This window comes from Aphis gossypii, chromosome 2 (assembly GCF_020184175.1).
Source record: "Aphis gossypii isolate Hap1 chromosome 2, ASM2018417v2, whole genome shotgun sequence".
NCBI classification, from domain to species: domain Eukaryota; kingdom Metazoa; phylum Arthropoda; class Insecta; order Hemiptera; family Aphididae; genus Aphis; species Aphis gossypii.
In genome coordinates this window covers 3,786,180-3,809,220 of record NC_065531.1, presented here as the reverse complement: position 1 = coordinate 3,809,220, position 23,041 = coordinate 3,786,180, and the positions used below count along the sequence as shown (strand labels likewise).

The following is a 23,041-nucleotide window of genomic DNA, read 5'->3' as shown; positions in this document are numbered from 1 at the left end:
AATATAAACAATATAACACTCCATTGCCAAGTTTTTATCAATAATAATATACAGCGGACATTCGAGATTTTTGAAATAAAAAATATTAATTATAACGTCCTTTTTGCATAAAATTTTCTGGCGTTTCACTTACATAGTTTTTAAAAAATGTTTAAACCTGATTCTCGTTTAAATTATAAATGTGTTATTAGTATTATTAAGTTAAATATGGACTTATTTTTTTATCTTTCATTTGTTTGTCGGTTCTATCTAAGTTATCGTGTCAGAAAAGTATAATTATACCTATAATTAGTTGTGTAACTTATTATAATTAGGTAAGCTGTAGATCGTTTTAAAGTAGGTACTTGGCTGGGCATTAGTATATATTCTTTTAAAAATTAACGTTTGAAAACATATTTAAACAGTGTTTTTTGTATAAATAAATAAATACATATATTTGTTTTAAATTTCATGTTTAAAAGACCTGTACTACTGTACATATATATAAATAATAAATGCATAAAGATTCGATATCGTACGCAAATTTTCTTTCGTCGCTGACTTGGCTCTTTATGTAGGTCAAAGTTATCATTACTTGGGAGGATATTTGCTTTTCCGGATAAAACAGTACTGGTTAATTAGTATTTCCATCGTTACAACTATACCCTTTTTTCTAAGCGCTTGGATACTTAAAATAACTACCTACTTTTTTCCACTCTTAAAACAGTTTCTCGTTTATCTTTTTCTCGCCACATCCGGACCCAACCTAGTATGCATACTATTCGACTTCTTTCAACTGCGCAGTACATACTCACAAAATATTATTCTGGCAATTTTAATAGTTTCCTCGCTAATTACTAATAATCATGGGCGCCCGCAGGGTGGCGGGAGGGGCCATGCCCCCCGCTTTTGTTGTCAATGTTTGTATACTCGTACCTATTATAGTATTTTACCTAACCTAACCTAGCATTATATATATATATATATGTGTACACCTTGCTCCCCCCCGGTGAAAATTTCTGTGGGCACCCTTCCTAATAATAGAATTTTATACAATTACTTACATATAGCGTAGTAATCATTTAGATCAATCTTTTATATAATATATTATTTGAGCTGAGAAATTTTTTAAATTTTCAAATTCTGAATAGAACTTTCTGCTATAGAACTAAAAAAATTGAATACGTTTGTATATAAATGAAATTCTAATTTTCAATAAATGGGCTATATAATTGTTAACATTTTATAATCACTGTAATTATGTTACATACTTACCTTTCACAAAAATAAAACTCAGGCTGAAAATTATTATGAATTATAGGTACACCTATTAAAATATTAAAAATAAATAATATATTATACAGGTACGTAAGTATCAACTATAGATTCAAAAAATATGCAATCAGTATATTATCGTCGACCTACTGGGAGATGGATCCTTATACTTTTTGGTTGTGGACTATTTTCATACACATGTAATCTGTATACCTACATACCACCCTGTACCACCATACCAATCGATGGTGATTTACAATACAAATTGTATGCTCTAATCGACTCTGGTCATCGTTCTGTATATAAATGTATAATCATATAAATTATAAAAATAAGATATATGCGTTCGAAAAACCGATGCAAACAACATCGATCCAAAGGATTTATTGTTTTGGTTAAAAAAAATTGTCGTCCCCAAATCTATATAAAAACGTGTAGAGATTAAAAAGGCATTCAATGTTTACAAGTTGGGCGATGAATAATAATAATAATAATAATAATAACAATAATACAAACGGGAAGATAAAAAATCTCTAGTGCGTATAATATATATATTATATATATACAGTATACACAATATACATGGCTGAGCTACTCTTCACTCGCGCGCGCGCTCCCCTCTTCCTTTATAATACGTTAAACGACCATATATAGATCGTACGTGTATAATATTATAATATATATATATATATATGTTTGTGTATATTATGTACGCATAGACCACTCGTTTGAAATTGGATTGTTATACGTACAACAATACATTAAAATATACGCGCGCCTAAGACCGACAATAATCCACGAATGAAATGAGGGGTTGTGCCACGTTTTTGAATCAGATATAATTTGTGTGGTACATTATAATATCATATAGTTTAAAATCAAATCCTAGCACAGTCACTGGGTGTATTATATACATAATATTATTATTTTGGGTTGTTTGTCCGTTCCTGTCCATGTATATAATAGTACCTATGATGACAATAAAATATTATGAATATCGTGGTGTGTCCGAGGGTGTAAGGAGTTGACCAAATGTTTAAATTATACTTTGACTTTAAGTTGGCAAACTTTGTGGTTTTTTATTCATTTTTTACTATTAGCAACTTAATAAACATTGTATTTTTATATAGGATAACTACTTAAATATAATATTGATTTAGTATATACACATGAGTATGTTAAGGGGATTCCACCCGGTGATCATCTGTCTTTATCTAACACAATAGTGACAACATGACTTTAGACGTGTTCTTTACCAAACGTATATCGATTGATTTAATAAAGTGATGAGAATTTAAAAAAAAAGATTTAAATTGTCGTCAAGTCTACTTAAAATCGACTTTCCCACATTTTTGAAACATTCCTTAAATTCCTAAAAAACATCATATTTTAAAAAAGGAAAATTAAAATATTGTTAAATTTAATTTTTAAATAAATTAAACCAAAAAAAAATTGGTATAATATATATCAGTTCAACAAGACAAACAGATTTGGGGCATATAAAAAACATTCTACAGTGTATTTAAATCTCAGCACTAGACGAATCCATGTGAAAATCGCGAAAAAAACTATGAAAATCAAAATCGCGAAAATAAAACGGCTAAAGTAATAATCACAAAATGTTTTAACAACGAAAACATTAATAGCGTTAAGTATAAAATTATTTTATTTAGTAGTTATATTTATTCATTATTGATGTATTTGAGGATTTTTGTGAAAGAACGTAGGTATTACACTAATAATGAAAATGTTTTAGAACCACTTATTTCTTATTTTAAGGATACGTGGATCGATCGTCCAAATAGACGTAAAAGGAGAAACCCCAGATTTCCTATTTCACTATATAACTGCTTTATATTTACTGTACCTGGTTTACTTAGAACAAATGATTATTTTAAAGAGTAGCATAGAGACTTTAATAATTTGTTATTAAATTATTGTTATTTTTATCTTTCACAAAAATAATATAAAAGCTTTTAAAAATGCTGTTTGGAAAAAATCCAACAAAAAACAGTTAAGTAACTTACCTACATAAATATTTAACATTGAATTTCTCACTTAATCTATTCTAAAATCAGACTATTCTTTATTTTCATTTTAATTATTACGGTTTGAAAATTATACTTGTTATTTTATCGCGTATTTTCTTATATTGTTATTACATATTTTAGCATATTTTACTGTTTTATAATATTAAAAAATGCATACAAGTTCTAGCCATACTTTTGATGTATGCTATTATAAAAAATTTAATTGTAAAAGCCCAACATAATAGATTACCCAACGTCATTGCTAGTATTTAGTTGATACATTTAAAATATGAATTATAGTACACAGAATAATATGAAATAATAACATACTTATATAATAATAAAACTATTGAACATTAATGATAATACCCATATTATTACAATAAGTATTAATATAGGTGATATTTCGATGATGTATAACTATATATAATAATAATGTAATTGTTTTTATATTCATATTTTTTTTACTATATAAGTAATATATTATGTTTATTTTCAAAAATGTACGAGCCTTTTTTCATATTATATTATACCTACTCATTATTTTCGTTTCAAAAAACACCCAAGAATCATTCTAAATTTTCAATGTCGAAAAAATGTTTCATAAATGTTACACTGTTAATAAATAGGTCAATTACCTCTACCTTATGTACCTATATATATTTTAAGATTATTTCTCAGAATTTGAGCGGTTGGCTGCACTTAGCAATTTAATATATTTATACAAGTAAATTTCTATTCATATATTTATATATATGGGTGTATTATACATTATAATTTATATTAAAATATACATACAGAATAAATAAAAAAAATAAAATTGTATGCTTTTATCTGAAAATGTAAAATGTATTAACTTTTTTTGATACCAATCAACTATTCTATTAAGTATCTACCTATCGTTGATGTTACTTAAAACTGTTTGTTTGGCAGTCAAACTAATAGCCAACTAACTTGCTTGGTTTATTTTTATTTTTTGGAGGATGTAAGACCTTCTCTTTTATGACCGTTGGGAATAAAGGAATTCCCCTCCTTAAAATGAAGTCTTTTAAACCACTATGTAACAGGTTGTTTAAACACATATCTGAATATTATATTTATATATATAAGCAATATAGACTGGAAAGGTACTCATAGACGTTAAAATTAAAAATATTATATAATATTAACTTTTAATCGGTCATGCCAATCGTACAAGACTTAATCGATACTCACATCACCTTGTTTTATCTCGGCGGTACTAGTTGACTGCATTCGCGCCTATACATTTGTGTCGAAACACAGCTGAGAAAAAAGGTACCTGTTCAACTCTCAACTACTCAATAGATTTATATCATGGAAATTTTAATTTTCTTTGACGCGCGAATGTGTACATTAAAAATACAATAATGTAGCGTATAATTATCATGATTATTTTTGTGACATCACGTTTAAACGGCTCCGTATGTGTTAATATTACAATAGGTATTAGGTATATTATATTCAACATCCATTATCATACTTCATTATGTATAATATATCATTTGGACAAATTTAAATACTTTCTAAATACCCCAAAACATTACTTTTTAGGCACAAAATTTGTTTTATACATCAAAAAACTTAAAAATGAAACTTTTATTTTTGAATTTTTAGGGCATATTATATTAGTATCTTATTTAATTTATAATTCATACGTGTTCCAACTTTTTTTGTAATACATGTTTCTTATATTAATGAGAATGGATAAAATTTTATAAAAATTTTCTATAAGCTACATCACAAAAAATAAATTTAAAGTTTCATTTATTTTGTTTTGTCATATTATTTTTATTACGTAATTATTATGTTTTTACTAATGTACCAGGCAAAAGCCGCAGCGGCTGCGTATTTGTTCTACAAACGACATTATATTATGGACACGGGAAGGTAGTTGTTACGAGTGTAATATAATTATGGACATGTCGTTGTTTCATTTACGACTTGCATCAATCGCGATAACGCCAAATTGCGAAGAAATTTAAACAATAAAAATTTAAGATTAATCGTTTTCATTTAACTTTACGTTAAAAACCACTTTTAAGAACGTTTTTTTATAGTTTTGTAACATTATTACTGTTTAATAAAACAGTAACATAAATAGAACATATTTTGTGAATCTATGACATATGTCATATAATAATATCATTTACCATTAAAATATAACATGACGAAAGACTATATATAGCGCGCTAATGGTCTACACGACAGTGGCGTGCCCGAGAATTTTCAACGGTGGGGGGCGATGATATATGTTATAACTTATAACTTTTAAGTAAAATTACATTTAAATGAACTGCGATGGTGATCCAAAGACAAAATAGCCTATAGATGTGTACATACGTATAAATCGAGTTATCAAAAGTAACGACTAACGAGTTTATAACAACAGCTCTAATATGCTATAACAAGTCGGTTTCTGAAATTCGGCAAAAAAAGTCAATGGGGGGATATAACCTCCCCCCATGGGCACACCACTGCTACACGATTTATAAATAGTATGGATTTAAGTAGTTGATAATTCGCGACAACCGTCCGCCGTTTCGTATAATATTTATTTTGCACTCTTGCCGTGCGTGTGCCCACTGCTCGAGTAACATGACGTATATAGTATCGCAGACGAGGGTGAGAGTTTGCAGCAGATGATCGAGTGGCGCGTATTCGTATATTATAGTCATCGCCGACCGGGCGCTTCGATGACGTGAAAACCCAATCCGCGGTATAATACGGTTGACCGTCGTCGCGCACACGACGAATAATATACGCGCGCTCGTCATACATCATCATATTCCCGGCGGAGTGCTCTCGCGGTCCCCGCTACCACCCTTACCGCACAACCACCCACTACCCGCACTACACCCATCTCTATATACGTATATACACGTACACAATGCTGTGCCCACACGACCATCGCATATACTTTAGATCTCGTGCGATACGTGATAACGCGTATATATTATTATGGACACACGTTATATCGTATGTATACAGTTTAAACGCGCGTACACACATTATATACGCTGCGGCGTGCGTGAGACGGCGGAAATCCCCAACCCCCACCCCTAGAGACCGAAATTACGGCGGCGTCCCGAAGCGCAGATAAGGCGCGCGTGAACAATGCGTATGTATACGCTCGCGCGCACTCCGGATAATACCAATCGACCGGAAGTAAACGCGCGCGCGCGCCGCACCCTTTCCGCACCAGAAGCGATACGGATCGCCGGCCGGCCGATACATATTATTATTATTATTATTATTATGTGATCGACATCTCTCCATTGTCGTCGTGTATGACCACGAACGGATGTCGTCGGTGTTTTCGATTTCGTCCTGCCGCTGTATAATACGTACATGATATAAAATTATAAACGTATACGATGGTAAATCGTAAATGTACATATTATTATATACTTGAGCAGTCGGTCTGACACTTGATTAGGAGGACACCTGGCAATGTAATTTTTAATGGGTCTCGAAGCTATACGTACGAATTTGGAAAATAGATTTAATATGAAGTTATATAATAAGAATAGTTCGAGACAATTTATTACTAATTAATTATTAAAATTTTTAATATATTCATTCTCACTTAGCTTGTGTACACGGAAGTATAAAATCGTACTTAAATGATATGCGAAATAAATCAGACGTTGTTGGTTGGTAATTCAAAAATAATCTGAAATGAGCCCGCGTCCACAATTCATATATGATTTTTATATAGGTGCCTTTTTCCACCTGGCAATAGGTAACCAATATTGAAAAATGTCATAAGTCCTCAGATAGACGGGTTGTCCAGGCCGACACTGTATAATATTCCAGCATACCATGTATGTATTTAGTTACTATACGTACACAAGTATGATAACAACAATTATGGCTGAGATATTAATTTCCTATAATGCCTCCCTCCCTTAAAAAATTTTGAAAATTTCAAAATATGCACTTAAAAAGTAAATACGAAATATTCAAATGTAACTATTTATTTTTGTTGTTTTTTAAATAATACTTTTTCAATAACAAACGAAATTAAGATAAACTTATAAAGAAATATTGCCTAATTATTTCACACTTTCAGTAGTGACGATAGTCGATACAATAATTGAAAAATGTACTAGGTAGTCACTAGTTACTAGTCACTAATGTGTATAGTTATCTTTAAAAAACAAAAAACTATGGTATAACGTATTATATATGACACACGAATTATAGGTATCTAATTTAAATATAAATTGTTCTATTTTAATACTGTTTGCTCCATAGTAGTACGCAGGGGGTAGCAGGGTATATTCAACTGCATACCCTGAACGAATACAGAGCCTCATACATACCAAAGACAATTTTTCAAATTAAAAGTGTTATAGATATTTAATTTATGTTTATAATAATCAATTATGCGAAATATGTTCGTAATTTTTATTTATTTTTACAAGTTGTATGATATAACATTATATACTTGATTCTATTTAAAGTTTTGTTATTTTTATTTTGTACCTATATATTTGAGTTATAAGTAAAAATGTTTTAATTAAAAAAACAGTAAGATATTTCAATATTTATGTAAGACTTATATATTTTACCAGAATTGTACATACTTTAAATAAGTTTCAGGGGGTGCCAGTCAAGGCCGGATACAGTGGTCCTTAACGGAAAGGAATTTCGCCCATCGTCCCCCTCTGTATTCGCCTTCTGCATACCCTGGAAAAGAGGCCTGCGCACGCCTATGGTTTGCCATGTTGTACCTAATACAGTAGGTAAAACCTATAATTTTGCAATAATAAATCCTGCGTAATTAAAGTAACATGACATTTACTCACTCGCTATTTCAGTAATTCACTTGCAGAGTTGCAGCCATACCAAAATCCTACTATAAGTTCGCTCATCTGCACTTTCAGCTTGCCCTCGAACATAAAGTTGACCATAGTGATAGAATGTTCTAGTGAGATATCGAGACTTTTTTTGGTGAGCCGCGGCTGGTAATTGACAACGATTTATTTGGTTCGTACAATTAATAATTAAAGACCTTTGTACTAATGGCTGTAGAAAAAAATGTATTAAATAATATTTATGCTGAAATCATTATCGACATTATTAAAAATAAAATTCAATAGATAAATAGATAATATGTACATTTTTTTTTTTAACTTTAAAAGCTGCTCTGCACTAATTATTTTTTTAAGTAGTTATACTAATTTGAGGACAACATGCTCTATAAGACTTAGAGACTTGTGCATTTATATCCTAAAGAATCACTAAATACACGGAGGACGAAAAATTTAAGGTCCGTTAAAACAGCTGGTGATTGGTTTCATAACCCGATTTTTTTCATTCACTTGGTGCCATATTGAAGTTGACGACCATACAAGAGGCCTATACTTCTGTCGATGCTCGCTGACAATTTTACTCTCTGACGAGTAAAATCACTTCGTGTAATCAATACGGCGAATAGGGTAGCAGACTAGAGTTACCTATAAGATGCCAACGACTAGTGATGGCTACAGCAGATTAACTGTAGCCGAAAATTGGAGAAGGCTCAGGATTTCTACACTGTTGAAATTAATATGTCTGTAAATACTACTTTGTCGGTTGTTCATAAAATTTACAACATAATATAATTTGCTGAGATCATGAAAATATAACTATGTAATAGCGATAACGAGTAATAGGTATTCCGCGTATCCAATTAGCCTCTGAACGGAGACGGTACATCAGCACAATATATTAGCATTGTTGAAATAATTGAAGACTATAACTATTTTATTTATTAATTTGTTCGAATTTATTACATGTTGAAAATGTATTAGTTTTTTTCATAAATACAATTTAAACAAGATGTGTATGCCAATGAGCCACTGTATGGGAGATAAAACAATTTTCTAGCAAATAACAATTATTTGTATACTTATGTACCTAGTTATAGTTATTGTAAGTAATTAATAAGACATTCTCTGATTTACGTCAGGCTTATTACAATTGGATTCACGAAAACATCGCCAATGCAACGGTGGAATCGGAAATCTGAAAATAAAATTATTAATACAAAAACTATAACGACAGCTCTATCTACCGACAAACGTTAACAGTAAGTATGCATATTATGCTATCTCGCCCTCGTTTATTCGGTTTGGTAATAACTAATAACAGAACAGTAGAAACTACACTATAATAATATTATAACATTATTTCTTATTAACTTACTATTATTACAATGTACCTATTGTACCTATAATTTGCCGTTTGGCGTTAAATAAATAAAATAAATAAAAATAAATAACACAGTATGATTCCTTTTAAAGGTAACACTAAATAATTATTCTGTCCAGTGACATCAGATTGATATGCGGTTTTCGGGAGGAGATAGGGAATGCCTAAATACACATTTCTTGATGATTTTTACATTTTTAGGTATTTTGCGCGTGCGCATGTGCAATGCAACTTGCATTTTTTAAATGGCAACAGTTGTTTTGAATATCAAATTCAGATAGATCGAATTTTTTTGAATCAATTTGGTCCTTTTTACCGTAGCCCTAAAACCTAAATTGACCAAATGACAACGCGGTAAAGTTTAATCAAAACAATTTAATTTTTCAACAAACAACCTAGAATTTTATGAACTGTCATGTAATTTTGAGTATTTTTTTTGTATTTATAGGTTACCTATTAAATCATTTAAATTTAATATAGTGTTTTCATAAATCATAATGATTAGAATTGTCAATTGATATGATGGCAAAAGCTGATGTGAACATTATTGTGACTTTCTGGAAAACGAGTTTAAAGGTTTAGGATGACATTAAAAATACAATTTTCAATGAAATGTATGGAATGTTTTATGAATATATTCCATATTATATTATAAATTCAATTATTAAGTCAAAATACCAAAATCAGTTTTCCAAAAGTTTTTAAGTCAAAAATATAAACATATAATTTTTTGCCAACACATATTTTTTTTTAATTATCAACATATCAATTTGATAAAAATTAAAAAAGTAACTTTTTAAAATCATAATGTTACAAAGTAACATTGTAAAACAATTTTTAAATAAAAAAACATAATACCAACAATGTATAACATTAAAATTGTCTAATAATAACATAATACAAACATTGACATATCAAGGTTTGTCATTATGTGATTTTTAAAAATATGACATACCAATTATATTAAAGACATGTCAATTTTTGACCTCATGGCTCACAGTGCTCACACATATGATTAAAAATTACATATCAGGTTTGGTACTTGCACATAGATGATGTTATATGTATAATAATTGGCTGCTAGTTCCAACATATTGTTTTCATTCAGTTATCCAGATTCATTGATAGGCTATCTACCAAAGCTCCAAAATATGTTGCTGAATAGTCCTTCACAATTTTATTTTTCACATAGCCTCAATATACCTCAAGCACTGTTTTCAAACCTTTTTTAATAGAAGTTGTTAAAGCCAAATTGTATGTAAGTTAAAATTACTACTTTTTTTCTTAAATCATAATTTTTCTTTTCAAAAGAATATTTATTATCTTTATTTTTTAGATTGTTATGCCATTGCCATATTGACCAATGACCATATTATATAAACTCACATAATATATTTATAATTTTTATTGGTTAGATTGGTGGCTATATAAATAAGATGAATAGTAGTTAAATTATTTATTTATTCATTTATTTTTTCGATAGAAGCAGGCAATGATTTTTTTTGTCTAATTTAATTTCTAGACTAGAAGATCAAATGCATAAGAACTAAATTCTTTATTTATAATTATAAATTAGGTATACATTCATCAACTGACTAGGTGTCTAGGTATAATTATACTATTATATTACCATAAGTTAGGTATAACTTACAACTTAAAACATTTTTGAACACTATCTACACAAAAAAAATTTAAAGTATAAATTAAAAGTTAAATTTAAAGATAATATTATGAACTATGAAGGAACTATGTTTAGGTTAAGTTTTAGTAGATTTTAAACATGATTAAAGATATATATATATACATATTATATAATCATGATTTTAGATTAAAAAATAATATATTTATTAGAATTTGATAACTTATTAATTATGATAAGGAAATAAATTACTTTCCATTTTTTTATTTTTTACTTTCAAATTATACAAATTCTAAAATCTAAAAAAGACATAATTTAGATATTTATATATTTATATTTCTGTAAGTGTTTAACTATATTATTTGAATAATTACTAATTACTAATATATATATATATATATAAATAATACAATTTTTTGATTATTATTAAATGGTACCTAACTTACATTAATTTTTATTTTGTATTTATCAATTTATCAATTATTATATTAATGATATTGCTTGATATAAATAAATTGTTTATTGTTCAAAACATTTAAGTATTTATTTTGTCATTGATTTAAAAATGAAAATCAATTATATATCAATATTATAAGGTTAACCTCCTAGTTCCCACCTAAAATATGAATTAGTATTTATTGTTTCAGCCCAGAATATCAAAAATCCATAAATATGTCAATTTGATAAAACCTGAAATAAAATAAAATAACTAGTAAAAACATAACAAATTATAAGAAAATAGATAAATGATCTATTTCACTGACTATAAGATCTTAAAAAGTATAGGAAAATTTATCTGTACATTCATGTTTGAAAAAATATTATAAAACTTGAAAATGCTACCAGACACCAGTTAAATTATAATAATATAGGTAAGCGTTTTTCCATATTATATGTATAAAATCTAATTATAATTAAGTATAAAAATAAATTATCATTATCATATGACATAATACAAATAGTGTATTAATAGGTATCATTGTATCAGTGGCGTAGCCAGGATTTTTTTTAGGGGGGTGTTTTTTTTTTGTAATAAAATGTAACTTGTGAATGATTTCATATTCCCTACAATGTAATCATAAATTGTTTTAATAAATTATACCTAATACGAGTTTAACTTCCAAATACTTATTTTAAATAAAATGTTTTACTTTTTCATAAATAGTTATAAATTATAATATAAACATTAACAATAGTGTTTAAATTTGCTAATGCAGTGACTCTCTCTGGCCATATTTTCTATAACTTCTTCAACAGATACTTCTGTCACGGTAAATATTCAGTAATGTTAACCCGTTAAGTCAATTTTCACTTTTTGACTATTGTATTGGTTCCTCAGATATGTTTTCAATCACCTAAGTGTCAAAATCTAGTCTCTAATCTCACTAGTTGCAGTAGTAACTGGTAAAGAAGTTAAAATAATTAAAAATCTGTATATTGAAGGATAGAAGTTTTCATTAATTCAGCTTTAGTAATAAGTAGTTACAGCATTTTTTAAAGGTTTTGTTTTTTTTTTGTTCTTTTCATAATGCAAATTCCTCCAAAGCCGAATAGTCATTAACTTCAATGTCTAATATGTGGGTTTTCAAAAATACTTTGAAACAATCATCAATATTTTCTTTATTTTTTATTGACCTATTCCTATATTATAAACATTATATTTTTGATATAAATATGTCCAAGGGGGGGGGGGTGTTTAACATCCTAAACACCCCCTCTAGCTATGCCACTGCATTATGTACTACTCAAACAAACATTTATTGACTATTTGGGTCTAGTTATGTGTAGTTTGTTACCTTTTAATAGTAAAAAGAGTATTTTTATTACTAAAAAATATGATAGCACAAAAAAACTAGAGGTACCACTGTAAGTTTTACACTTTAAAAAAATGTATTGTAACATGGTTGTTAAATTAAATAGGTATACATATAGAATATTTTATTAATAGGTACCTATTGGCTATTATTAATGATAGCTGTGTATATAATTTGTTAGTATAAGAAATTAGAAACTTTAAGAGGTACTCATTTAAATATCTGCATAATTACTTTTTAAGTACAGTAGAATTCCTTTAGTCTGTCACCATCCGGTTGATCCGACCATACTATTATTTAATATTAATACTTCAATAATACATTTGGATTTTTCGATTTATAGGAGATATATAAAATTAATCACCAGTTTGCAGTCATGAAAAAGACTTAAAACAAAAAAGGATCCAAAAAAAATAATTTTTTATTACCTATGTATATATTCAATACACATACTTATAAAATACCTACTCAATTTTTTAATATTACGTGTTATGTAAGTACAGTTTTTCTGTATATTCTAATAATCTGACCTTTTCTACATTACGACCATAACCCCAATCCTAAGAATGATAGTTTTTGGGATGAGGGGAGGGTTAATTTCATATTTAAATATAACATGTAGGAGGCTATAATACACACTCTTCATTATATATAGTTAACAATCAACATAATATATTAGTACTTAGTAGGTAGGTGTATGGTTCTATTTAATATTATTAAAATTTGAGTCATTCAATCATATAGTACCTATCTTATTATATTTTTTGCATTTTTTATTGAAATTATATTTACAATGTTAGACGTAAGTACCTAATAGATACTTAAGATACTGTGTTAGTGTTCTGTGCTACTGTATTACAACACTGGTATTACTGTATAAACTATAAGTTTAATATTAGCTTGATATAAAAAAATAATTAGTGAAAAATAAAGTATTCATAAACACTACAACATTTACAACTTCTACTAAGAAAAAAAACAGAAACATCGTAAATAATTATTCTAATTACTTAAACAGTTCTCAGTTCTGTTAATAGTCTTATTCATAGGCCGAATCCATGTCCTGCACTCGGCAGTCTCTAATGGCTTAAAAGTTAAAAGTTAAAATTGTCTCATTAACTTACGACCTGATAACGTTATCATTAAATTTTAAATTTTATTCTGAACGAAATCATAAGCCTATTTGTTATAAGTTGTATCACAGAATCACAGATATATAAAAATACATTTGTATTTTTTTTTATGTATTTTTATATATATGTGCACAAAATAAACAAGAACTGCTGACCGTGCTCTGCTGTGTGATAACATAGTGGAGGCCCGGCCGAGAAGTTACGATCGAATTACTGGAGGCTCTGCCTTGAAGTTGGTACCGGTTTTGTTTTACAATAAACAACATGTATAGTAATATTTTATATTACAATAACAAAAAAAAAATAGGCTATACAATATACATACTATAGCCGTGCCAGCTGCACTCAAGGTCACCCATTTATTTAACACCCAATGATAGAGAATGTCGTATCCCAGGCGGCACTTGGAGGCATCCAAGTCACCCATTTATTTAACATGGAAAGTAAGGGAATGTCGTACCCTGGTTGTGTGTATTGTTTTTTTTATTTTTTATCACTTCACATTTTAAAAAACAAAATTGATTTCAATCAACAATCTTCAACGTTATAAGTAATTTTATAGTTATTTTGAAAGGTCAAAAATATTCAAATACTTAAAATAATTATTATTTTTAATTATTCAATAATTCAAAATATAAACAAATTCTTAATACAAATGAAAAAACAGCAAAATAAAAGAAATGTTTACAAAACCCCAGGTTTTTATAACTACCTACTATTTGTTTATGATATTTTTATAAATTAGAAAGAAACTTAATATTTTAATTTTTTAACCATTTATAGTTTGAAATAGTCATAAGAACATTTATATAGATAAATATACATTTTTTATAGCTTCCAATATCTAAATTAATATATCGCGTAGGTATAAATATTTTAAATTAAAAAAAAAAATAGTTAATAATTTTTTACAAATAAGGTGGTTTTTTTTAGATTTTTTAATGTTTTTCAATTTTGTTTTAAGTAAAGCCTATCCCAAATCTATAATCTATCTACCTCGGCTTATTCATTAATAAATTAATTATGTAATCTAGATATCTTAAATCGTTGCATACTGGTGGCCGGGTATTTACTGGCGCCTGGCGATCAACTTAAGTTGATTGTAATATCAATTAAGCGATACTGAATACAGCATCAAATAATATTCGATTTCGATTGTTTGCAATATTAGGATAAACTATCGATTATTCATACTTTAATCGAATATTCATTTCTTTGATCTTTCATTCTTTGTAATAATAATTGTTATAATTATTATTGTAATCATGAATAGATTTTATGCAATAGAATTTGAATAAACCAAATATTAAGAAATATTTTTGTGTTGGAAAAGTTTAGTATTTGGAATATGAATAATATTATTTGGCATTGCGAACACTATCGAATGAATATCACTTAGTAAGTTGTAATGTAGCCACGATTTAAAATATATTAAATCGTGAATGTAGCTACCGGACTATCGAATAATTCGATTGTGGCTGTAGATAATAATTAAATAATGTACCAAGATCATTTAACTTTATGGGTTTAAGCACGGAATGTTGGAATATATACAATTTAAAAATTCTATTCTATGATATAAACTTAAATCAAGTATATATATTATTTATGATCAAAGGATTTAACAAAAATTTTTAAAATTATACAAGAAAAATGAAATATGCAAATTGTCATATCGTCATCAACAAGTGTGAAATTCAATATTTCACAATTCACAATAATTAGAAAAAAAATGAAAATCTAGTACGCATTCAGTTACGACTACCGCGAGCCTTAGACGGTCATTTACAATTATTTTATAACCACTTTCTATTGGAATGCTGGTTTAAACGTTTTCAGTCTAGAAATTAATACTGAATAATAAGTAATAGATTAAATGTATAAATTAAAAAATAGAACTGAGCTTTCTATTGTTTTAATTCTTTATTATTGTTAACAAATTAGAAAATGGTAATTGGTAATAAATTACTACTACCCTACATAACGTAACGGTAATGACCTCGAAAACGTCTAGCCAGCAGTGCTCCTACAAAAAAGTGATCAACGTAAAACACGTTTTCGCCACCACAACAACATTGATAACGCATTGATATATTATCACAGAACAATACAAGACAATGATTATTATTAACCATTATCCAATATTACAGGCATGATATGCATTTCTAAAAGCACGGCGAAATGTATTGTTATTTATAATAATGACTACTATCGAAAATGATCCATTTAAATCGTGATATGTTTACATCCAAGTGGGCAGTGGCACTATCACGGACTAAGATATTATTATTATTATATTATCTTAGTCCGTGGGCACAATCTATTTTGTTTTGATAAAATCTGCATAAACACCAATATCATAAATTCAAACATTGGTTGTTAGTTGGTCACATTCACCAACATTTTTTTTTTTTTTTTTCATCATAATTCATAATTCTTATTATTGCATTAAGATGATTGAGGAGTCATCCGAATTAATTTAGTCCTGAGCCCGTGAAACGTTGGGACAGCTCTGAAGCCATCCAGTGTTTTATAGTCTAGTAGCGTCCGAATTATGATTTCAGTCAATCGCCACTGAGATTTTTTTTAAATAGGGGAGGGACTGGGTGCTGGATAGTGATCGGTGGGGGAGTACCCTAAGAATTGTAAATGTATTATGATACTTAATAGTTAGTCAATACTGATCTGAATATTATAATCAGTTGTATTAAATTAGTGTACATCAATTATATCAATATTAATATTAGCCCCCCCCCAATTTTTACTCTATAGTGTTAGGTGGGTCCTAAATCTGGTTATGAAAAATGTTCAGTTCACCATAATACTGTTTCATAGATAAATTATAACTAAGTTAGTTTATCTCTGTATATAAAAATGAATCCCTGTTTCCCTTGGTCACGACATCACGTGTGGCTGGACTTTTTTGTTGTGTTCGTAAATTATCAGGAGAAGGTTCTTATGTAAGAAAAAATTAAAAAAGTTGCATGAGGAATTAAAAAAAAAATTTTAAAACACCTATCGATTATTAATTTATTTTCGGTAACCATGGTAACAATTTTTTATTAAAATTAAAAAATACTGATTATTATTATTTTATTTCGGTAACCATGGTAACAATTTTTTTATTATTATTATTGATGTGTTATCATCTTTACTCGCCACCTACTTAAAAAAGAATGTATGTAAAAAATGGGTCTAAAGTGAATTGTTATAAATTCGATGTTACGAAATAGTGTAACGGAAGTTGCGCAATCGCTTGCTTGGCTGACAATAATATAATAATGTTGTTTACAAATCAATATAGAGCGTCAGATACAAACGCTGAGACATAGTTTTTATTTTCTCCGTTTTTACACTATTTTTCACTGATGATTCGCTCCTATTGGTCGTAGCGTAATGTTATACAGCTTAAAGTAAAGAGGTTAGGTTAGGTTAGCTTGAAGCCTTCCTCGGCAAATGAACTATCCAACACAAAAAAAAAAATTTTCATTTCATATCACTAGTTCCTGACACAATAAGATGGTACATTGAATGTAAATTTGACAGCGTAGAAATGAAGAAAGATGGGTATTATTTAATGACTAATGAACTTAAATCAACTATTATAATATCAGCAGATAACTTTCAATTTTATTTACTTTTAATTGAATACAATATTATGTTTTCATGTAGTACATTCATAGTTGAATAATTAATTATGATATAATGTTAGTTGAAAGCACGGTCTTAGAAGATAAGGTCGGGACTCTTTGCTTATCATTGTGTCCACTTAGAGAGGACATTTTAGTATTTATTTAATCCGCTATTTTCATAGCGCCTCTGTTCCAACTTTCTGAATTTTACTATTTACTATTTACCAACTTACCATCGTTAATGCCTAATTAAGTAGCAGCATGAATGCAGGGTGTCAGGGTGGAGAAAATGTGACAAATTTTGAAGAAAAATTGGGATAACTGTACCCAGTCCGGTTACCAAGACACAAATTAATAGTCAACTATAAGTAGTAAGTAAGTTCACAAATAATTAATAAATAATAAATTGATGATAATGATTTACTTTAATAATTAAGCATATTATATATTATTTTATAATTTAAGTATTTACACTTTACAGACATACAGTATAAGTTATAAGTTATGTAGAATATAACTTTGCAATTTTTTTTTTATTACGATTCAATTTTTTATTCTTATGATTTTCTTGTTGGGAAAACTGTCTCATTCTCATACGTATATAATATACAACTACAAAAGAAATAATATCTGTGGCATGTATAGAACATGGGAAACTTAATTTGTGTTCACTCAATATCTCTTCTAAAATCAAATCAAAAACATATCTTCTAAGACCGTGGTTGAAAGTCATAAAATATACAATGTGTTCAAGGAGAAAGTGACTGGCCGCCGTCATACAAAAGTATATTTAAAACTATAAAGAAATAACCTTTAAAATAACCAATAAACAATTTAAATATTCTCTAAAACAAATAAAAATTATTCAGTGTAGTTCTTTAAGTTGTCCGGTTACATGCTGGAGGTTTTGATCAGACCCAAAAAAAGCCAATTCAGTTAATGAAATGAATTTCATATTAAACTTCAAGTCATATACTCAGAAAAATGGAAGTTTGCTTCAACAACAATTTTTGAACATCTGAAAACATAGTTATTAATTTTAGTAATCATCATTAATATAAACATGTTACCCGCCATGAAACCATCGGCGATCAAAGTTATGGGTTAATTATTAACTTTTTTATGGAATTACAATAATCTATTAAAAAAGTGCAGTGGCGTGTTGGGAATAATTACGATTTGTTCGATGTAATAATCATAATTTAATGTATATATATTATATATCACAACAAAAACCCTTAGTAAACTAAATGTAAAAATGGCTAAGTAAAAAAAAATATCAGGTCTTTAAGCACTATACATAAAGATGTGATATCATGAATAAATGTTAAGTATATTGAATTTTAAGTACCTAAACTTATTTTGTTTCAACAATTTATTTACTTGACAAAGAATTATTTAGAATAGTATCTATATAATTATATAAATATAAATAATAATAACTAATAAGTTATATTTTAATAGTCCTTCGTTATTTAATTATTTTGTTTCTTTTAAGAAATTCCTCGCCAAGTAAATAAATTATTGATACAAAATAAGTCTACTTAAATTCAATACACAATTAATTTATTCATGATATCACATCTTTATAGTGCTTAAAGATCTAATATTATTTTTAAACTTAGCCATTTTTACACATAGCTTACGAAGGGGTTTTATTGTGATATCACTCATTTTTATCATCAATGCAAATAATAATTATAATAATAATGCAACAACTATACTTTCAACTATTTTTATTATCTATGGCAATGATAACGCTAGAAACGACTGACGTGATTCTGAATTTAATATAAATTTTCATTAAAAAGTTAGCACTTTTTCATTTATAACTTAATTTCTAAAATATGTATGATTTTGACAAAAGCACACTATACACAATACTCCTGATACTTTGGAGTTTACAAGAAGTATTAACTACTACATCAATTATGATGTATTTAAAAATTAGTCATGTCGTATATATTTGTCTGTATTTTACACAGTTTAAATGGGCAACTACTACTTCGATATACTATACATACCTACACCGTTGTGCAGTTATTTTTTTTTACTCAGCTTGCACCACGATCATAGTGCTGGATATATATACTTCAAATATAATATTATAACAAATTTGGAATAACACGGAAAAATATATTAGGCTTACCGAAAAACCATATAGTTAGATCGCTTAAATTTTTTGCCTGTATTTTTCTATTTTTTACTAAGTTTCATACGAATACTAAAGGTTTCATAGAAATATACAACGTATATTATCTTAATGTATTTCCAAGAAACAATAAGCATTTTTAGGCTTATTAGTTATTAATGATTTTTTTTTTAAAGACATTTGTTACAAGATAATTTTTATTTTGTAATGGATCTTAATTTTATTTTCTACTATAATATTATCTATTAAGTATCACAACAATTTCAACTATTTTTGGAGTAAAATTTATTTACATTTTTTTATATTTTGAACTAATAACTTTTATAACTTAGTATCTAATGTGATTGAAAAAACTTTCACGTGGACAGAATTAACTCAGAATATACATTTTAATCTATAAAAGAATTTGAAATATTTTTGAAGAGGGAATTTAAGGTATGATGATAATTTATAAATGATTTATATACCTTGCATCAGTGGATCTTAAACTACTGTCTACAAAGGTTTTATCAGTGGTTCTGACCTGGATATATATGAGATATTTTGTAAAAAAAAAGGTATTTGAAAGTTTTGTTAAGGGGTTCTGAAATTTCTAAATCTTTCATCAGTGGTCATGGTTTGGACATTAATTTTATATATTATTGGTCATTTATTTTGTATCTGGTATCAAATAAAGATTATTATTATTATGTTCTATACAAGTTTAAGAACCACTGTCCTATATAATATAAATATAGAATTTCAATCTTACCTACCTTTGATTATTCCAACGAATTAAATTAGTGCTTAGATCTGTACGGTTTATAATCAGTTCATGCAATCCTAATGCAGCATGAGCAACTTACAATACAGAAAATAAAAACATTACAATTTTCAAAATTTAAGTTATAAACATGTTTGTTATTAAAATAAATTATTATTTATATCATTAATTATTATTATTTTATTAATACTTATAAGTTAGTTAATTATAGTCTTAACTATAAATAATATTCAATTACATGTGCAGCAATCATCCCAACACTCAATTCAAGTAAATGTTTATTACGATTACCATCATATAATTATAATCAGTAACATCTTCCCATAATTCATCACCATCATCTTCTACCACAGGTATATTTTCAATAGACCCTGAACTTTCGGTTAGCAATTGTTCAACAAATTGTGTTATAGATATCATCAACATCACCAATATTATCTACAAACTTAAACATGGGTAGGTATTTTAAAATTTAAATTTAAGTACTAGTGCCAAATATTAAAATATATTACTTTTTTTACTAGAAATTCAGGAAATCCCATTTCTGTTAGTTCTTGCGCAAGTTTTATTTTTTTTGTTAAACATTGTTTTTGAATAGTTTTGTTTTCAGTTGTTTCACTTGTCTCCATTTTCAATAGAATTTAGATTACCTATAAGTCGAAAATGATGAGATTATTTGTTACGAAATTTGAAATCGTATTTCAAACACTAACAAAAACTACTTGCATAAGCGTAGAAATTTCGAAGTATTTGGTTCTTATCAAAGTAATAAAATATAAAATACTGGAACCTCTGGAATCGCCGAACCACAGCAATAACACAAACGAATATTATTACTTATTACTGTTATTTGATAGTAGATATTAATAAATCATCACCACAGAATAACTTAAAATACTTAAAAGTTAAAACATTAATATTAATATTTTTAGTATTAATTAATTAATACTTTAAGAGGACGCCGAAAGTGAAACGTATACAACGGCCGATAGAACGCGCTGTTAAGTATTTTCGCTATCTGCAATCGAGCGAGCCATGCCCACTACTTGAAGTCGGCAGCTGGTGTCTGGCAGACGACCGAGCGGTGAGTGTCTGAGCTTATTCGAGAGCGACGTTTATTAGTAAATTATTACAATTACAATTCACTTCTTCCGCCCAAAACATACAATAAGCCATGTAATACAACAACTGACATACCTATTTAAAATAAAATGTCTAATTAATATCAAATAATAAAAATTCATAGAAATAATTTATTAAGTCACCAGGATTTGTACAGCAGACATGCATGTCAACAATAGAAGTCCAATGTTTAGTTTTTGGATTATAAACTTCCACACTTTTATGATACCATTGTCCATCATGCCCTCCAATGACATATATTTGACCATTTAAAACTCCTACTCCAGGACTAGTATGACATATAGACATTTCAACTATTGATGTCCATCCATTCAAATGCTGCCTTGATACTCCACTAAACCCTCCTATCTATACAACCAAATTACATTAAATATATTAAAATCTAAAGATTTTAAGTATTATTAACTAAAATATTAAATTACCGCATATAAAAAATTATCAAGTACTCCAACACCGACATTAGCTCTACTAGTAGACATACTAGATACCATTTTCAATTCCTTAGTATGGACATCAAAAGCTTCTACTTCATTTAACTCATGATTACCATTAAATCCATCAACCTTACATAATATATAGTATATTTAAAATATAAAAACTTTATATTATATAAAATAATAGGTAGGTACATTGATATAACTTACAGCATATATCCAATAATTCAAAATAGCAACTCCTAATTGACTCCGTTGATAATACATGGATTTAGTTTCAACCCAAGAAAGTGGATGTAAAGACAAGTCTAGCCTAAAAACTGACTTGAAAGTACACAAACTACTAAAAGCATAATATACAAAATGACCATCCTGTACAACTAAACTCATTTTATTATCATATCCACTTATTTTTGGTCTAATATTCCATTAACAGGTACAAAGATCATACCATTCTGTAAAACACTCTGGCATTGTTAAAGACCAACCAAAAACTAGAATTACCAGTTGGAATTAAATGAATAAAATATTAATAAAGTAAAATATATCATAATAAAAGAATCGTACTTGTTGCTCGAAGGTAGCTTTACGCAAAATATGTTCACTCAATATCTTGTTTATTACAGTATATTCATCTCAAAATATTAAAATAAAATGAATTCAAAATAATTGCATGTAAAAATAATAACACATAGTGACTTCTCAGTAATTCCTTTTATAATCAAATGTTTTTTGATGCTAATGGCAAATTTATATATTTCAATAAATTAGCCAAAAGATATTTTTTATCACTCCATTCATGATTTACACATTTTATAAAACTTGTAA

The 23,041-nt window shown here is 27.9% G+C and overlaps 1 long non-coding RNA gene and 1 pseudogene across 2 annotated transcripts in view; one reads left to right on the top strand and one right to left on the bottom strand.

The window, feature by feature from the left end:
* The window catches only part of LOC114126693 (uncharacterized), a 179,344-nt gene extending 169,926 nt beyond the window's left edge, over positions 1-9,418 (top strand). The window contains exons 6-8 of one of the 2 annotated variants that reach the window (XR_007604475.1): positions 7,905-8,053; positions 8,129-8,297; positions 9,262-9,418. This is a non-coding gene — a long non-coding RNA (uncharacterized LOC114126693). Of the gene's footprint in view, positions 1-7,904; positions 8,054-8,128; positions 8,298-9,261 lie in introns of those variants that run through there. The other variant, XR_007604474.1, reaches the window with a different exon arrangement.
* An 8,288-nt stretch (positions 9,419-17,706) lies between these two features.
* LOC114126690 (kelch-like protein 3) lies at positions 17,707-22,726 on the bottom strand (annotated as a pseudogene).
* Between the last annotated feature and the right edge of the window lie 315 nt (positions 22,727-23,041).